This window comes from Chamaea fasciata, unplaced genomic scaffold (genome assembly GCF_029207755.1).
Source record: "Chamaea fasciata isolate MVZ Bird 193981 ecotype frontalis unplaced genomic scaffold, bChaFas1.0.hap1 SCAF_328, whole genome shotgun sequence".
NCBI lineage: Eukaryota > Metazoa > Chordata > Aves > Passeriformes > Sylviidae > Chamaea > Chamaea fasciata.
In genome coordinates, this window is record NW_027094413.1 from 44,795 (window position 1) to 58,608 (window position 13,814).

Sequence of the window (13,814 nt, forward strand, 5' to 3'; positions counted from 1 at the left end):
AACTTGGAGGGGTGAGTTTAGCTTTCCACAGAAAAGACCCACCGTTCCTGCACAGAACTCTCGGCCACGGAGTGGGCTGCTAACTGATAAAAATAAGTTCAGCACAGGACTTCTGCCAGATCCAAGCATCCAGAAGCTGGAACCCTTACTGTCCTTGGAGTGCCAAATGTCTCCTACAGCCTGACATCAGGAACCTGCTGGGGTGAGTTTAGATTCCCACAGAAAAGACCCACCGTTCCTGCACAGAGCTCTGTGCCCCGGAGTGGGCTTCTGCCACTTAGAATTCTGAACACTGCTGCACTTCTCCCATACCCAAGCTCCCAGAAGCTGGAAACCTAACTGTCCTTGGAGTGCCAAATGTCTCCTACAACCTGACATTAGGAACCTGATGCAGTGAGTCCAGATTCCCACAGAAAAGGAGCAACGCTTCCTGCACAGAGCCCCCTGACCCAGAGAGGGCGACTGCCTGCTAAAAATAAATTCAGCACAGCATATCTACCAGATCCAAGCTCCCAGAAGCTGGAACCCTAACTGTCCTTGGAGTGCCCAATGTCTCCTACAACCTGACATTAGGAACTTAGTCGGTGAGTATAGCTTTCCACAGAAGAGAGCCACTGTTCCTGCACAGAACTCTCGGCCACGGAGTGGGCTGCTAACTGATAAAAATAAGTTCAGCACAGGACTTCTGCCAGATCCAAGCATCCAGAAGCTGGAACCCTTACTGTCCTTGGAGTGCCAAATGTCTCCTACAGCCTGACATCAGAAACGTGCTGGGGTGAGTTTAGCTTCCCACAGAAAAGACCCACCGTTCCTGCACAGAGCTCTGTGCCCCGGAGTGGGCTTCTGCCACTTAGAATTCTGAACAGTGTACTTACTCCCACAACCAAGCTGCCATGAAGCTGAAACCCTAGCTGCCCTTAGACTGCCAAACACCCCCTGCAAACTGACATCAGGAACTTGGAGGGGAGAGTTTAGCTTTCCACAGAAAAGACCCACCGTTCCTGCACAGAACTCTCAGCCACGGAGTGGGCTGCTAACTGATAAAAATAAGTTCAGCACAGGACTTCTGCCAGATCCAAGCATCCAGAAGCTGGAAGCCTTACTGTCCTTGGAGTGCCAAATGTCTCCTACAGCCTGACATCAGGAACCTGCTGGGATGAGTTTAGTCTCCCACAGAAAAGACCCACAGTTCCTGCACAGAGCTCTGTGCCAGGGAGTGGGCTTCTGCCACTTAGAATTCTGAACAGTGCACATTACTCCCAGAACCAAGCTGTCAGAAGGTGGAACCCTTACTGTCCTTGGAGTGCCAAATGTCTCCTACAGCCTGACATCAGGAACCTGCTGGGGTGAGTTTAGTTTCCCACAGAAAAGACCCACCGTTCCTGCACAGAGCTCTGCGCTCGGGAGTGGGCTTCTGCCACTTAGAATTCTGAACACTGCTGCACTTCTCCCATAGCCAAGCTCCCAGAAGCTGGAACACTAACAGTCCTGCGACTGCCAAATGTCTCCGACGACCTGACATTAGGAACTTCAGGGGGTGAGTTTCGCTTCCCACAGAAGAGACCCACAGTTTCTGCACAGAACTTTCGGCCACGGAGTAGGCTTCTGCCACTTAGAATTCTGAACAGTGCACATTACTCCCAGAACCAAGCTGTCAGAACCTGGAACCCTAACTGTCCTTGGAGTGCCCAATGTCTCCTACAACCTGACATTAGGAACTTCGGGGGGTGAGTTTAGCTTCCCACGGAAGAGACCCACAGTTCCTGCACAGAGCTCTGTGCCAAGGAGTGGGCTTCTGCCACTTAGAATTCTGAACAGTGCACATTACTCCCAGAACCAAGCTGTCAGAAGCTGGAACCCTAACTGTCCTTGGAGTGCCCAATGTCTCCTACAACCTGACATTAGGAACTTAGTCGGTGAGTTTAGCTTCCCACAGAAGAGAGCCACTGTTCCTGCACAGAGCTCTATGCCCGGGACTGGGCTTCTGCCACTTAGAATTCTGAACAGTGTACTTACTCCCACAACCAAGCTGCCATGAAGCTGAAACCCTAGCTGCCCTTAGACTGCCAAACACCCCCTGCAAACCGACATCAGGAACTTGGAGGGCTGAGTTTAGCTTTCCACAGAAAAGACCCACGGTTCCTGCACAGAGCTCTGTGCCCGGGAGTAGGCTTCTGCCACTTAGAATTCTGAACACTGCCGCACTTCTCCCATATCTAAGCTCCCAGAAGCTGGAACCCTAACTCTCCTGCGAGTGCCAAATGTCTCCTACGACCTGACATTAGGAACTTCGGGGGGTGAGTTTAGCTTCCCACGGAAGAGACCCACAGTTCCTGCACAGAGCTCTGTGCCCCGGAGTAGGCTTCTGCCACTTAGAATTCAGAACAGTGCACATTACGCGCAGAACCAAGCTCCCAGAAGCTGGAACCCTTACTGTCCTTGGAGTGCCCAATGTCTCCTACAGCCTGACATCAGAAACGTGCTGGGGTGAGTTTAGTTTCCCACAGAAAAGACCCACAGTTCCTGCACAGAGCTCTGTGCCAGGGAGTGGGCTTCTGCCACTTAGAATTCTGAACAGTGCACATTACTCCCAGAACTAAGCTGTCAGAAGCTGGAACCCTAACTGTCCTTGGAGTGCCCAATGTCTCCGACAACCTGACATTAGGAACTTAGTCGGTGAGTATAGCTTCCCACAGAAGAGAGCCACAGCTCCTGCACAGAGATCTGTGCCCGGGAGTGGGCTTCTGCCACTTAGAATTCTGAACAGTGTACTTACTCCCACAACCAAGCTGCCATGAAGCTGAAACCCTAGCTGCCCTTAGACTGCCAAACACCCCCTGCAAACTGACATCAGGAACTTGGAGGGGTGAGTTTAGCTTTCCACAGAAAAGACCCACCGTTCCTGCACAGAACTCTCGGCCACGGAGTGGGCTGCTAACTGATAAAAGTAAGTTCAGCACAGGACTTCTGCCAGATCCAAGCATCCAGAAGCTGGAACCCTTACTGGCCTTGGAGTGCCAAATGTCTCCTACAGCCTGACATCAGGAACCTGCTGGGGTGAGTTTAGATTCCCACAGAAAAGACCCACAGTTCCTGCACAGAGCTCTCTGCCTCGGAGTGGGCTTCTGCCACTTAGAATTCTGAACAGTGCACATTACTCCCAGAACCAAGCTGTCAGAAGCTTGAACCCTAACTGTCCTTGGAGTGCCAAATGTCTCCTACAACCTGACATTAGGAACTTCGGGGGGTGAGTTTAGCTTCCCACAGAAGAGACCCACCGTTCCTGCGCAGAGCTCTGTGCCCGGGAGTGGGCTTCTGCCACTTAGAATTCTGAACACTGTACTTACTCCCACAACCAAGCTGCCATGAAGCTGAAACCCTAGCTGCCCTTAGACTGCCAAACACCCCCTGCAAACTGACATCAGGAACTTGGAAGGGTGAGTTTAGCTTTCCAAAGAAAAGACCCACCGTTCCTGCACAGAACTCTCGGCCACGGAGTGGGCTGCGAACTGATAAAAATAAGTTCAGCACAGGACTTCTGCCAGATCCAAGCATCCAGAAGCTGGAAGCCTTACCGGCCTTGGAGTGCCAAATGTCTCCTACAGCCTGACATCAGGACCCTGCTGGGGGGACTTTAGTTTCCTACAGAAAAGACCCACAGTTCCTGCACAGAGCTCTGTGTCCCAGAGTGGGCTTCTGCCACTTAGAATTCTGAACAGTGTACTTACTACCACAACCAAGCTGTCAGAAGCTGGAACCCTAACTGTCCTTGGAGTGCCCAATGTCTCCTACAACCTGACATTAGGAACTTAGTCGGTGAGTATAGCTTCCCACAGAAAAGACCCACCGTTCCTGCACAGAACTCTCGGCCACGGAGTGGGCTGCTAACTGATAAAAAAAAGTTCAGCACAGGACTTCTGCCAGATCCAAGCATCCAGAAGCTGGAACCCTTACTGTCCTTGGAGTGCCAAATGTCTCCTACAGCCTGACATCAGGAACCTGCTGGGGTGAGTTTAGTTTCCCACAGAAAAGACCCACAGTTCCTGCACAGAGCTCTGTGCCAGGGAGTGGGCTTCTGCCACTTAGAATTCTGAACAGTGCACATTACTCCCAGAGCTAAGCTGTCAGAAGCTGGAACCCTAACTGTCCTTGGAGTGCCCAATGTCTCCGACAACCTGACATTAGGAACTTAGTCAGTGAGTATAGCTTCCAACAGAAGAGAGCCACAGCTCCTGCACAGAGATCTGTGCCCGGGAGTGGGCTTCTGCCACTTAGAATTCTGAACAGTGTACTTACTCCCACAACCAAGCTGCCATGAAGCTGAAACCCTAGCTGCCCTTAGACTGCCAAACACCCCCTGCAAACTGACATCAGGAACTTGGAGGGGTGAGTTTAGCTTTCCACAGAAAAGACCCACCGTTCCTGCACAGAACTCTCGGCCACGGAGTGGGCTGCTAACTGATAAAAGTAAGTTCAGCACAGGACTTCTGCCAGATCCAAGCATCCAGAAGCTGGAACCCTTACTGTCCTTGGAGTGCCAAATTTCTCCTACAGCCTGACATCAGGAACCTGCTGGGGTGAGTTTAGATTCCCACAGAAAAGACCCACAGTTCCTGCACAGAGCTCTCTGCCTCGGAGTGGGCTTCTGCCACTTAGAATTCTGAACAGTGCACATTACTCCCAGAACCAAGCTGTCAGAAGCTTGAACCCTAACTGTCCTTGGAGTGCCAAATGTCTCCTACAACCTGACATTAGGAACTTCGGGGGGTGAGTTTAGCTTCCCACAGAAGAGACCCACCGTTCCTGCACAGAGGTCTGTGCCCGGGAGTGGGCTTCTGCCACTTAGAATTCTGAACAGTGTACTTACTCCCACAACCAAGCTGCCATGAAGCTGAAACCCTAGCTGCCCTTAGACTGCCAAACACCCCCTGCAAACTGACATCAGGAACTTGGAAGGGTGAGTTTAGCTTTCCAAAGAAAAGACCCACCGTTCCTGCACAGAACTCTCGGCCACGGAGTGGGCTGCGAACTGATAAAAATAAGTTCAGCACAGGACTTCTGCCAGATCCAAGCATCCAGAAGCTGGAAGCCTTACCGGCCTTGGAGTGCCAAATGTCTCCTACAGCCTGACATCAGGAACCTGCTGGGGGGACTTTAGTTTCCTACAGAAAAGACCCACAGTTCCTGCACAGAGCTCTGTGTCCCAGAGTGGGCTTCTGCCACTTAGAATTCTGAACAGTGTACTTACTACCACAACCAAGCTGTCAGAAGCTGGAACCCTAACTGTCCTTGGAGTGCCCAATGTCTCCTACAACCTGACATTAGGAACTTAGTCGGTGAGTATAGCTTCCCACAGAAAAGACCCACCGTTCCTGCACAGAACTCTCGGCCACGGAGTGGGCTGCTAACTGATAAAAAAAAGTTCAGCACAGGACTTCTGCCAGATCCAAGCATCCAGAAGCTGGAACCCTTACTGTCCTTGGAGTGCCAAATGTCTCCTACAGCCTGACATCAGGAACCTGCTGGGGTGAGTTTAGCTTCCCACAGAAAAGACCCACCGTTCCTGCACAGAGCTCTGTGCCCCGGTGTGGGCTTCTGCCACTTAGAATTCTGAACAGTGTACTTACTCCCACAACCAAGCTGCCATGAAGCTGAAACCCTAGCTGCCCTTAGACTGCCAAACACCCCCTGCAAACTGACATCAGGAACTTGGAGGGGAGAGTTTAGCTTTCCACAGAAAAGACCCACCGTTCCTGCACAGAACTCTCGGCCACGGAGTGGGCTGCTAACTGATAAAAGTAAGTTCAGCACAGGACTTCTGCCAGATCCAAGCATCCAGAAGCTGGAACCCTTACTGTCCTTGGAGTGCCAAATGTCTCCTACAGCCTGACATCAGGAACCTGCTGGGGTGAGTTTAGATTCCCACAGAAAAGACCCACAGTTCCTGCACAGAGCTCTCTGCCTCGGAGTGGGCTTCTGCCACTTAGAATTCTGAACAGTGCACATTACTCCCAGAACCAAGCTGTCAGAAGCTGGAACCCTAACTGTCCTTGGAGTGCCAAATGTCTCCTACAACCTGACATTAGGAACTTCGGGGGGTGAGTTTAGCTTCCCACAGAAGAGACCCACCGTTCCTGCACAGAGCTCTGTGCCCGGGAGTGGGCTTGTGCCACTTAGAATTCTGAACACTGCTGCACTTCTCCCATAGCCAAGCTCCCAGAAGCTGGAACCCTAACTGTCCTGCGACTGCCCAATGACTCCTACAACCTGACATTAGGAACTTAGTCGGTGAGTATAGCTTCCCAAACAAGAGAGCCACTGTTCCTGCACAGAGCTCTGTGCCCAGGAGTGGGCTTCTGCCACTTAGAATTCTGAACAGTGCACATTACTCCCAGAACCAAGCTGTCAGAAGCTGGAACCCTAACTGTCCTTGGAGTGCCCAATGTCTCCTAAAACCTGCCATTAGGAACTTAGAAGGTGAGTATAGCTTCCCACAGAAGAGAGCCACTGTTCCTGCACAGAGCTCTGTGCCCGGGAGTGGGCTTCTGCAACTTAGAATTCTGAACACTGCTGCACTTCTCCCATAGCCAAGCTCCCAGAAGCTGGAACCCTAACTGTCCTGCGAGTGCCCAATATCTCCTACGACCTGACATTAGGAACTTAGGGGGTGAGTATATCTTCCCACAGAAGAGAGACCCACAGCTCCTGCACAGAGGTCTGTGCCCGGGAGTGGGCTTCTGCCACTTAGAATTCTGAACACTGTACTTACTCCCACAACCAAGCTGCCATGAAGCTGAAACCCTAGCTGCCCTTAGACTGCCAAACACCCCCTGCAAACTGACATCAGGAACTTGGAAGGGTGAGTTTAGCTTCCCACAGAAAAGACCCACCGTTCCTGCACAGAACTCTCGGCCACGGAGTGGGCTGCTAACTGATAAAAAAAAGTTCAGCACAGGACTTCTGCCAGATCCAAGCATCCAGAAGCTGGAACCCTTACTGGCCTTGGAGTGCCAAATGTCTCCTACAGCCTGACATCAGGAACCTGCTGGGGTGAGTTTAGTTTCCCACAGAAAAGACCCACAGTTCCTGCACAGAGCTCTGTGCCAGGGAGTGGGCTTCTGCCACTTAGAATTCTGAACAGTGCACATTACTCCCAGAACTAAGCTGTCAGAAGCTGGAACCCTAACTGTCCTTGGAGTGCCCAATGTCTCCTACAACCTGACATTAGGAACTTAGTCAGTGAGTATAGCTTCCCACAGAAGAGAGCCACAGCTCCTGCACAGAGATCTGTGCCCGGGAGTGGGCTTCTGCCACTTAGAATTCTGAACAGTGTACTTACTCCCACAACCAAGCTGCCATGAAGCTGAAACCCTAGCTGCCCTTAGACTGCCAAACACCCCCTGCAAACTGACATCAGGAACTTGGAGGGGTGAGTTTAGCTTTCCACAGAAAAGACCCACCGTTCCTGCACAGAACTCTCGGCCACGGAGTGGGCTGCTAACTGATAAAAATAAGTTCAGCACAGGACTTCTGCCAGATCCAAGCATCCAGAAGCTGGAACCCTTACTGGCCTTGGAGTGCCAAATGTCTCCTACAGCCTGACATCAGGAACCTGCTGGGGTGAGTTTAGATTCCCACAGAAAAGACCCACCGTTCCTGCACAGAGCTCTGTGCCCCGGAGTGGGCTTCTGCCACTTAGAATTCTGAACACTGCTGCACTTCTACCATAGCCAAGCTCCCAGAAGCTGGAACACTAACAGTCCTGCGAGTGCCAAATGTCTCCGACGACCTGACATTAGGAAGTTCAAGGGGTGAGATTCGCTTCCCACAGAAGAGACCCACAGTTCCTGCACAGAAGTCTCGGCCACGGAGTAGGCTTCTGCCACTTAGAATTCTGAACAGTGCACATTACTCCCAGAACCAAGCTGTCAGAACCTGGAACCCTAACTGTCCTTGGAGTGCCCAATGTCTCCTACGACCTGACATTAGGAACTTCGGGGGGTGAGTTTAGCTTCCCACAGAAGAGAGCCACTGTTCCTGTACAGAGCTCTATGCCCGGGACTGGGCTTCTGCCACTTAGAATTCTGAACAGTGTACTTACTCCCACAACCAAGCTGCCATGAAGCTGAAACCCTAGCTGCCCTTAGACTGCCAAACACCCCCTGCAAACTGACATCAGGAACTTGGAGGGCTGAGTTTAGCTTTCCACAGGAAAGACCCACGGTTCCTGCACAGAGCTCTGTGCCCGGGAGTGGGCTTCTGCCACTTAGAATTCTGAACACTGCCGCACTTCTCCCATATCTAAGCTCCCAGAAGCTGGAACCCTAACTCTCCTGCGAGTGCCAAATGTCTCCTACGACCTGACATTAGGAACTTCGGGGGGTGAGTTTAGCTTCCCACGGAAGAGACCCACAGTTCCTGCACAGAGCTCTGTGCCCCGGAGTAGGCTTCTGCCACTTAGAATTCAGAACAGTGCACATTACTCGCAGAACCAAGCTCCCAGAAGCTGGAACCCTAACTGTCCTTGGAGTGCCCAATGTCTCCTACGACCTGACATTAGGAACTTAGTCGGTGAGTATAGCTTCCCACAGAAGAGAGCCACTGTTCCTGCACAGAGCTCTGTGCCCGGGACTGGGCTTCTGCCACTTAGAATTCTGAACAGTGTACTTACTCCCACAACCAAGCTGCCATGAAGCTGAAACCCTAGCTGCCCTTAGACTGCCAAACACCCCCTGCAAACTGACATCAGGAACTTGGAGGGGTGAGTTTAGCTTTCCACAGAAAAGACCCACCGTTCCTGCACAGAACTCTCGGCCACGGAGTGGGCTGCTAACTGATAAAAATAAGTTCAGCACAGGACTTCTGCCAGATCCAAGCATCCAGAAGCTGGAACCCTTACTGTCCTTGGAGTGCCAAATGTCTCCTACAGCCTGACATCAGGAACCTGCTGGGGTGAGTTTAGTTTCCCACAGAAAAGACCCACAGTTCCTGCACAGAGCTCTCTGCCTCGGAGTGGGCTTCTGCCACTTAGAATTCTGAACAGTGCACATTACTCCCAGAACCAAGCTGTCAGAAGCTGGAACCCTAACTGTCCTTGGAGTGCCAAATGTCTCCTACAACCTGACATTAGGAACTTCGGGGGGTGAGTTTAGCTTCCCACAGAAGAGACCCACCGTTCCTGCACAGAGCTCTGTGCCCGGGAGTGGGCTTCTGCCACTTAGAATTCTGAACAGTGTACTTACTCCCACAACCAAGCTGCCATGAAGCTGAAACCCTAGCTGCCCTTAGACTGCCAAACACCCCCTGCAAAATGACATCAGGAACTTGGAGGGGTGAGTTTAGCTTTCCACAGAAAAGACCCACCGTTCCTGCACAGAACTCTCGGCCACGGAGTGGGCTGCTAACTGATAAAAATAAGTTCAGCACAGGACTTCTGCCAGATCCAAGCATCCAGAAGCTGGAACCCTTACTGTCCTTGGAGTGCCAAATGTCTCCTACAGCCTGACATCAGGAACCTGCTGGGGTGAGTTTAGATTCCCACAGAAAAGACCCACCGTTCCTGCACAGAGCTCTGTGCCCCGGAGTGGGCTTCTGCCACTTAGAATTCTGAACACTGCTGCACTTCTCCCATACCCAAGCTCCCAGAAGCTGGAAACCTAACTGTCCTTGGAGTGCCAAATGTCTCCTACAACCTGACATTAGGAACCTGATGCAGTGAGTCCAGATTCCCACAGAAAAGGAGCAACGCTTCCTGCACAGAGCCCCCTGACCCAGAGAGGGCGACTGCCTGCTAAAAATAAATTCAGCACAGCATATCTACCAGATCCAAGCTCCCAGAAGCTGGAACCCTAACTGTCCTGCGACTGCCCAATGTCTCCTACAACCTGACATTAGGAACTTAGTCGGTGAGTATAGCTTCCCAAAGAAGAGAGCCACTGTTCCTGCACAGAGCTCTGTGCCCAGGAGTGGGCTTCTGCCACTTAGAATTCTGAACAGTGCACATTACTCCCAGAACCAAGCTGTCAGAAGCTGGAACCCTAACTGTCCTTGGAGTGCCCAATGTCTCCTAACACCTGCCATTAGGAACTTAGAAGGTGAGTATAGCTTCCCACAGAAGAGAGCCACTGTTCCTGCACAGAGCTCTGTGCCCAGGAGTGGGCTTCTGCCACTTAGAATTCTGAACAGTGCACATTACTCCCAGAACCAAGCTGTAAGAAGTTGGAACGCTAACTGTCCTTGGAGTGCCCAATGTCTCCTACAACCTGACATTAAGAACTTAGGGGGTGAGTATAGCTTCCCACAGAAGAGAGCCACTGTTCCTGCACAGAGCTCTATGCCCGGGAGTGGGCTTCTGCCACTTAGAATTCTGAACAGTGCACATTACTCCCAGAACCAAGCTGTAAGAAGTTGGAACGCTAACTGTCCTTGGAGTGCCCAATGTCTCCTACAACCTGACATTAGGAACTTAGGGGGTGAGTATAGCTTCCCACAGAAGAGAGCCACTGTTCCTGCACAGAGCTCTGTGCCCGGGAGTGGGCTTCTGCCACTTAGAATTCTGAACAGTGTACTTACTCCCACAACCAAGCTGCCATGAAGCTGAAACCCTAGCTGCCCTTAGACTGCCAAACACCCCCTGCAAACTGACATCAGGAACTTGGAGTGGTGAGTTTAGCTTTCCACAGAAAAGACCCACCGTTCCTGCACAGAACTCTCGGCCACGGAGTGGGCTGCTAACTGATAAAAATAAGCTCAGCACAGGACTTCTACCAGATCCAAGCATCCAGAAGCTGGAAGCCTTACTGGCCTTGGAGTGCCAAATGTCTCCTACAGCCTGACATCAGGAACCTGCTGGGGTGAGTTTTGTTTCCCACAGAAAAGACCCACAGTTCCTGCACAGAGCTCTGTGCCCCGGAGTGGGCTTCTGCCACTTAGAATTCTGAACAGTGCACATTGCTCCCAGAACCAAGCTGTCAGAAGCTGGAACCCTAACTGTCCTTGGAGTGCCCAATGTCTCCTACAACCTGACATTAGGAACTTAGTCGGTGAGTATAGCTTCCCACAGAAAAGACCCACCGTTCCTGCACAGAACTCTCTGCCACGGAGTGGGCTGCTAACTGATAAAAAAAAGTTCAGCACAGGACTTCTGCCAGATCCAAGCATCCAGAAGCTGGAACCCTTACTGGCCTTGGAGCGCCAAATGTCTCCTACAGCCTGACATCAGGAACCTTCTGGGGGGAGTTTAGTTTCCCACAGAAAAGACCCACAGTTCCTGCACCGAGCTCCGTGCCCCGGAGTGGGCTTCTGCCACTTAGAATTCTGAACAGTGCACATTACTCCCAGAACCAAGCTGTAAGAAGTTGGAACGCTAACTGTCCTTGGAGTGCCCAATGTCTCCTACAACCTGACATTAGGAACTTAGGGGGTGAGTATAGCTTCCCACAGAAGAGAGCTACTGTTCCTGCACAGAGCTCTGTGCCCAGGAGTGGGCTTCTGCCACTTAGAATTCTGAACACTGCTGCACTTCTCCCATAGCCAAGCTCCCAGAAGCTGGAACCCTAACTGTCCTGCGAGTGCCCAATGTCTCCTACGACCTGACATTAGGAACTTCGGGGGGTGAGTTTAGCTTCCCACAGAAGAGACCCACAACTCCTGCACAGAGCTCTGTGCCCGGGAGTGGGCTTCTGCCACTTAGAATTCTTAGCAGTGCACATTACTCCCACAACCAAGCTGTCAGAAGCTGGAACCCTAACTGTCCTTGGAGTGCCCAATGTCTCCTACAACCTGACATTAGGAACTTAGTCGGTGAGTATAGCTTCCCACAGAAAAGACCCACCGTTCCTGCACAGAACTCTCCGCCACGGAGTGGGCTGCTAACTGATAAAAATAAGTTCAGCACAGGACTTCTGCCAGATCCAAGCATCCAGAAGCTGGAACCCTTACTGGCCTTGGAGCGCCAAATGTCTCCTACAGCCTGACATCAGGAACCTGCTGGGGGGAGTTTAGTTTCCCACAGAAAAGACCCATAGTTCCTGCACAGAGCTCTGTGCCCGGGAGTGGGCTTCTGCCACTTAGAATTCTGAACAGTGTACTCACTCCCACAACCAAGCTGCCATGAAGCTGAAACCCTAGCTGCCCTTAGACTGCCAAACACCCCCTGCAAACTGACATCAGGAACTTGGAGGGGTGAGTTTAGCTTTCCACAGAAAAGACCCACCGTTCCTGCACAGAACTCTCGGCCACGGAGTGGGCTGCTAACTGATAAAAATAAGTTCAGCACAGGACTTCTGCCAGATCCAAGCATCCAGAAGCTGGACCCCTTACTGGCCTTGGAGCGCCAAATGTCTCCTACAGCCTGACATCAGGAACCTGCTGGGGTGAGTTTAGTTTCCCACAGAAAAGACCCACAGTTCCTGCACAGAGCTCTGTGTCCCGGAGTGGGCTTCTGCCACTTAGAATTCTTAGCAGTGCACATTACTCCCAGAACCAAGCTGTCAGAAGCTGGAACCCTAACTGTCCTTGGAGTGCCCAATGTCTCCTACAACCTGACATCAGGAACTTAGGGGGTGAGTATAGCTTCCCACAGAAGAGAGCCACTGTTCCTGCACAGAGCTCTGTGCCCGGGAGTGGGCTTCTGCCCCTTAGAATTCCTAACACTGCTGCACTTCTCCCATAGCCAAGCTCCCAGAAGCTGGACCGCTAAGTGTCCTGCGAGTGCCCAATGTCTCCTATGACCTGACATTAGGAACTTAGGGGGTGAGTATAGCTTCCCACAGAAGAGAGCCACTGTTCCTGCACTGAGCTCTGTGCCCGGGAGTGGGCTTCTGCCACTTAGAATTCTGAACAGTGCACATTACTCCCAGAACCAAGCTGTAAGAAGTTGGAACGCTAACTGTCCTTGGAGTGCCCAATGTCTCCTACAACCTGACATTAGGAACTTAGGGGGTGAGTATAGCTTCCCACAGAAGAGAGCCACTGTTCCCGCACAGAGCTCTGTGCCCGCGAGTAGGCTTCTGCCACTTAGAATTCTGAACAGTGTACTTACTCCCACAACCAAGCTGTCATGAAGCTGAAACCCTAGCTGCCCTTAGACTGCCAAACACCCCCTGCAAAATGACATCAGGAACTTGGAGGGGTGAGTTTAGCTTTCCACAGAAAAGACCCACCGTTCCTGCACAGAACTCTCGGCCACGGAGTGGGCTGCTAACTGATAAAAGTAAGTTCAGCACAGGACTTCTGCCAGATCCAAGCATCCAGAAGCTGGAACCCTTACTGTCCTTGGGGTGCCAAATGTCTCCTACAGCCTGACATCAGGAACCTGCTGGGGTGAGTTTAGATTCCCACAGAAAAGACCCACCGTTCCTGCACAGAGCTCTGTGCCCCGGAGTGGGCTTGTGCCACTTAGAATTCTGAACACTGCTGCACTTCTCCCATAGCCAAGCTCCCAGAAGCTGGAACCCTAACTGTCCTGCGACTGCCCAATGACTCCTACAACCTGACATTAGGAACTTAGTCGGTGAGTATAGCTTCCCAAAGAAGAGAGCCACTGTTCCTGCACAGAGCTCTGTGCCCAGGAGTGGGCTTCTGCCACTTAGAATTCTGAACAGTGCACATTACTCCCAGAACCAAGCTGTCAGAAGCTGGAACCCTAACTGTCCTTGGAGTGCCCAATGTCTCCTAAAACCTGCCATTAGGAACTTAGAAGGTGAGTATAGCTTCCCACAGAAGAGAGCCACTGTTCCTGCACAGAGCTCTGTGCCCGGGAGTGGGCTTCTGCAACTTAGAATTCTGAACACTGCTGCACTTCTCCCATAGCC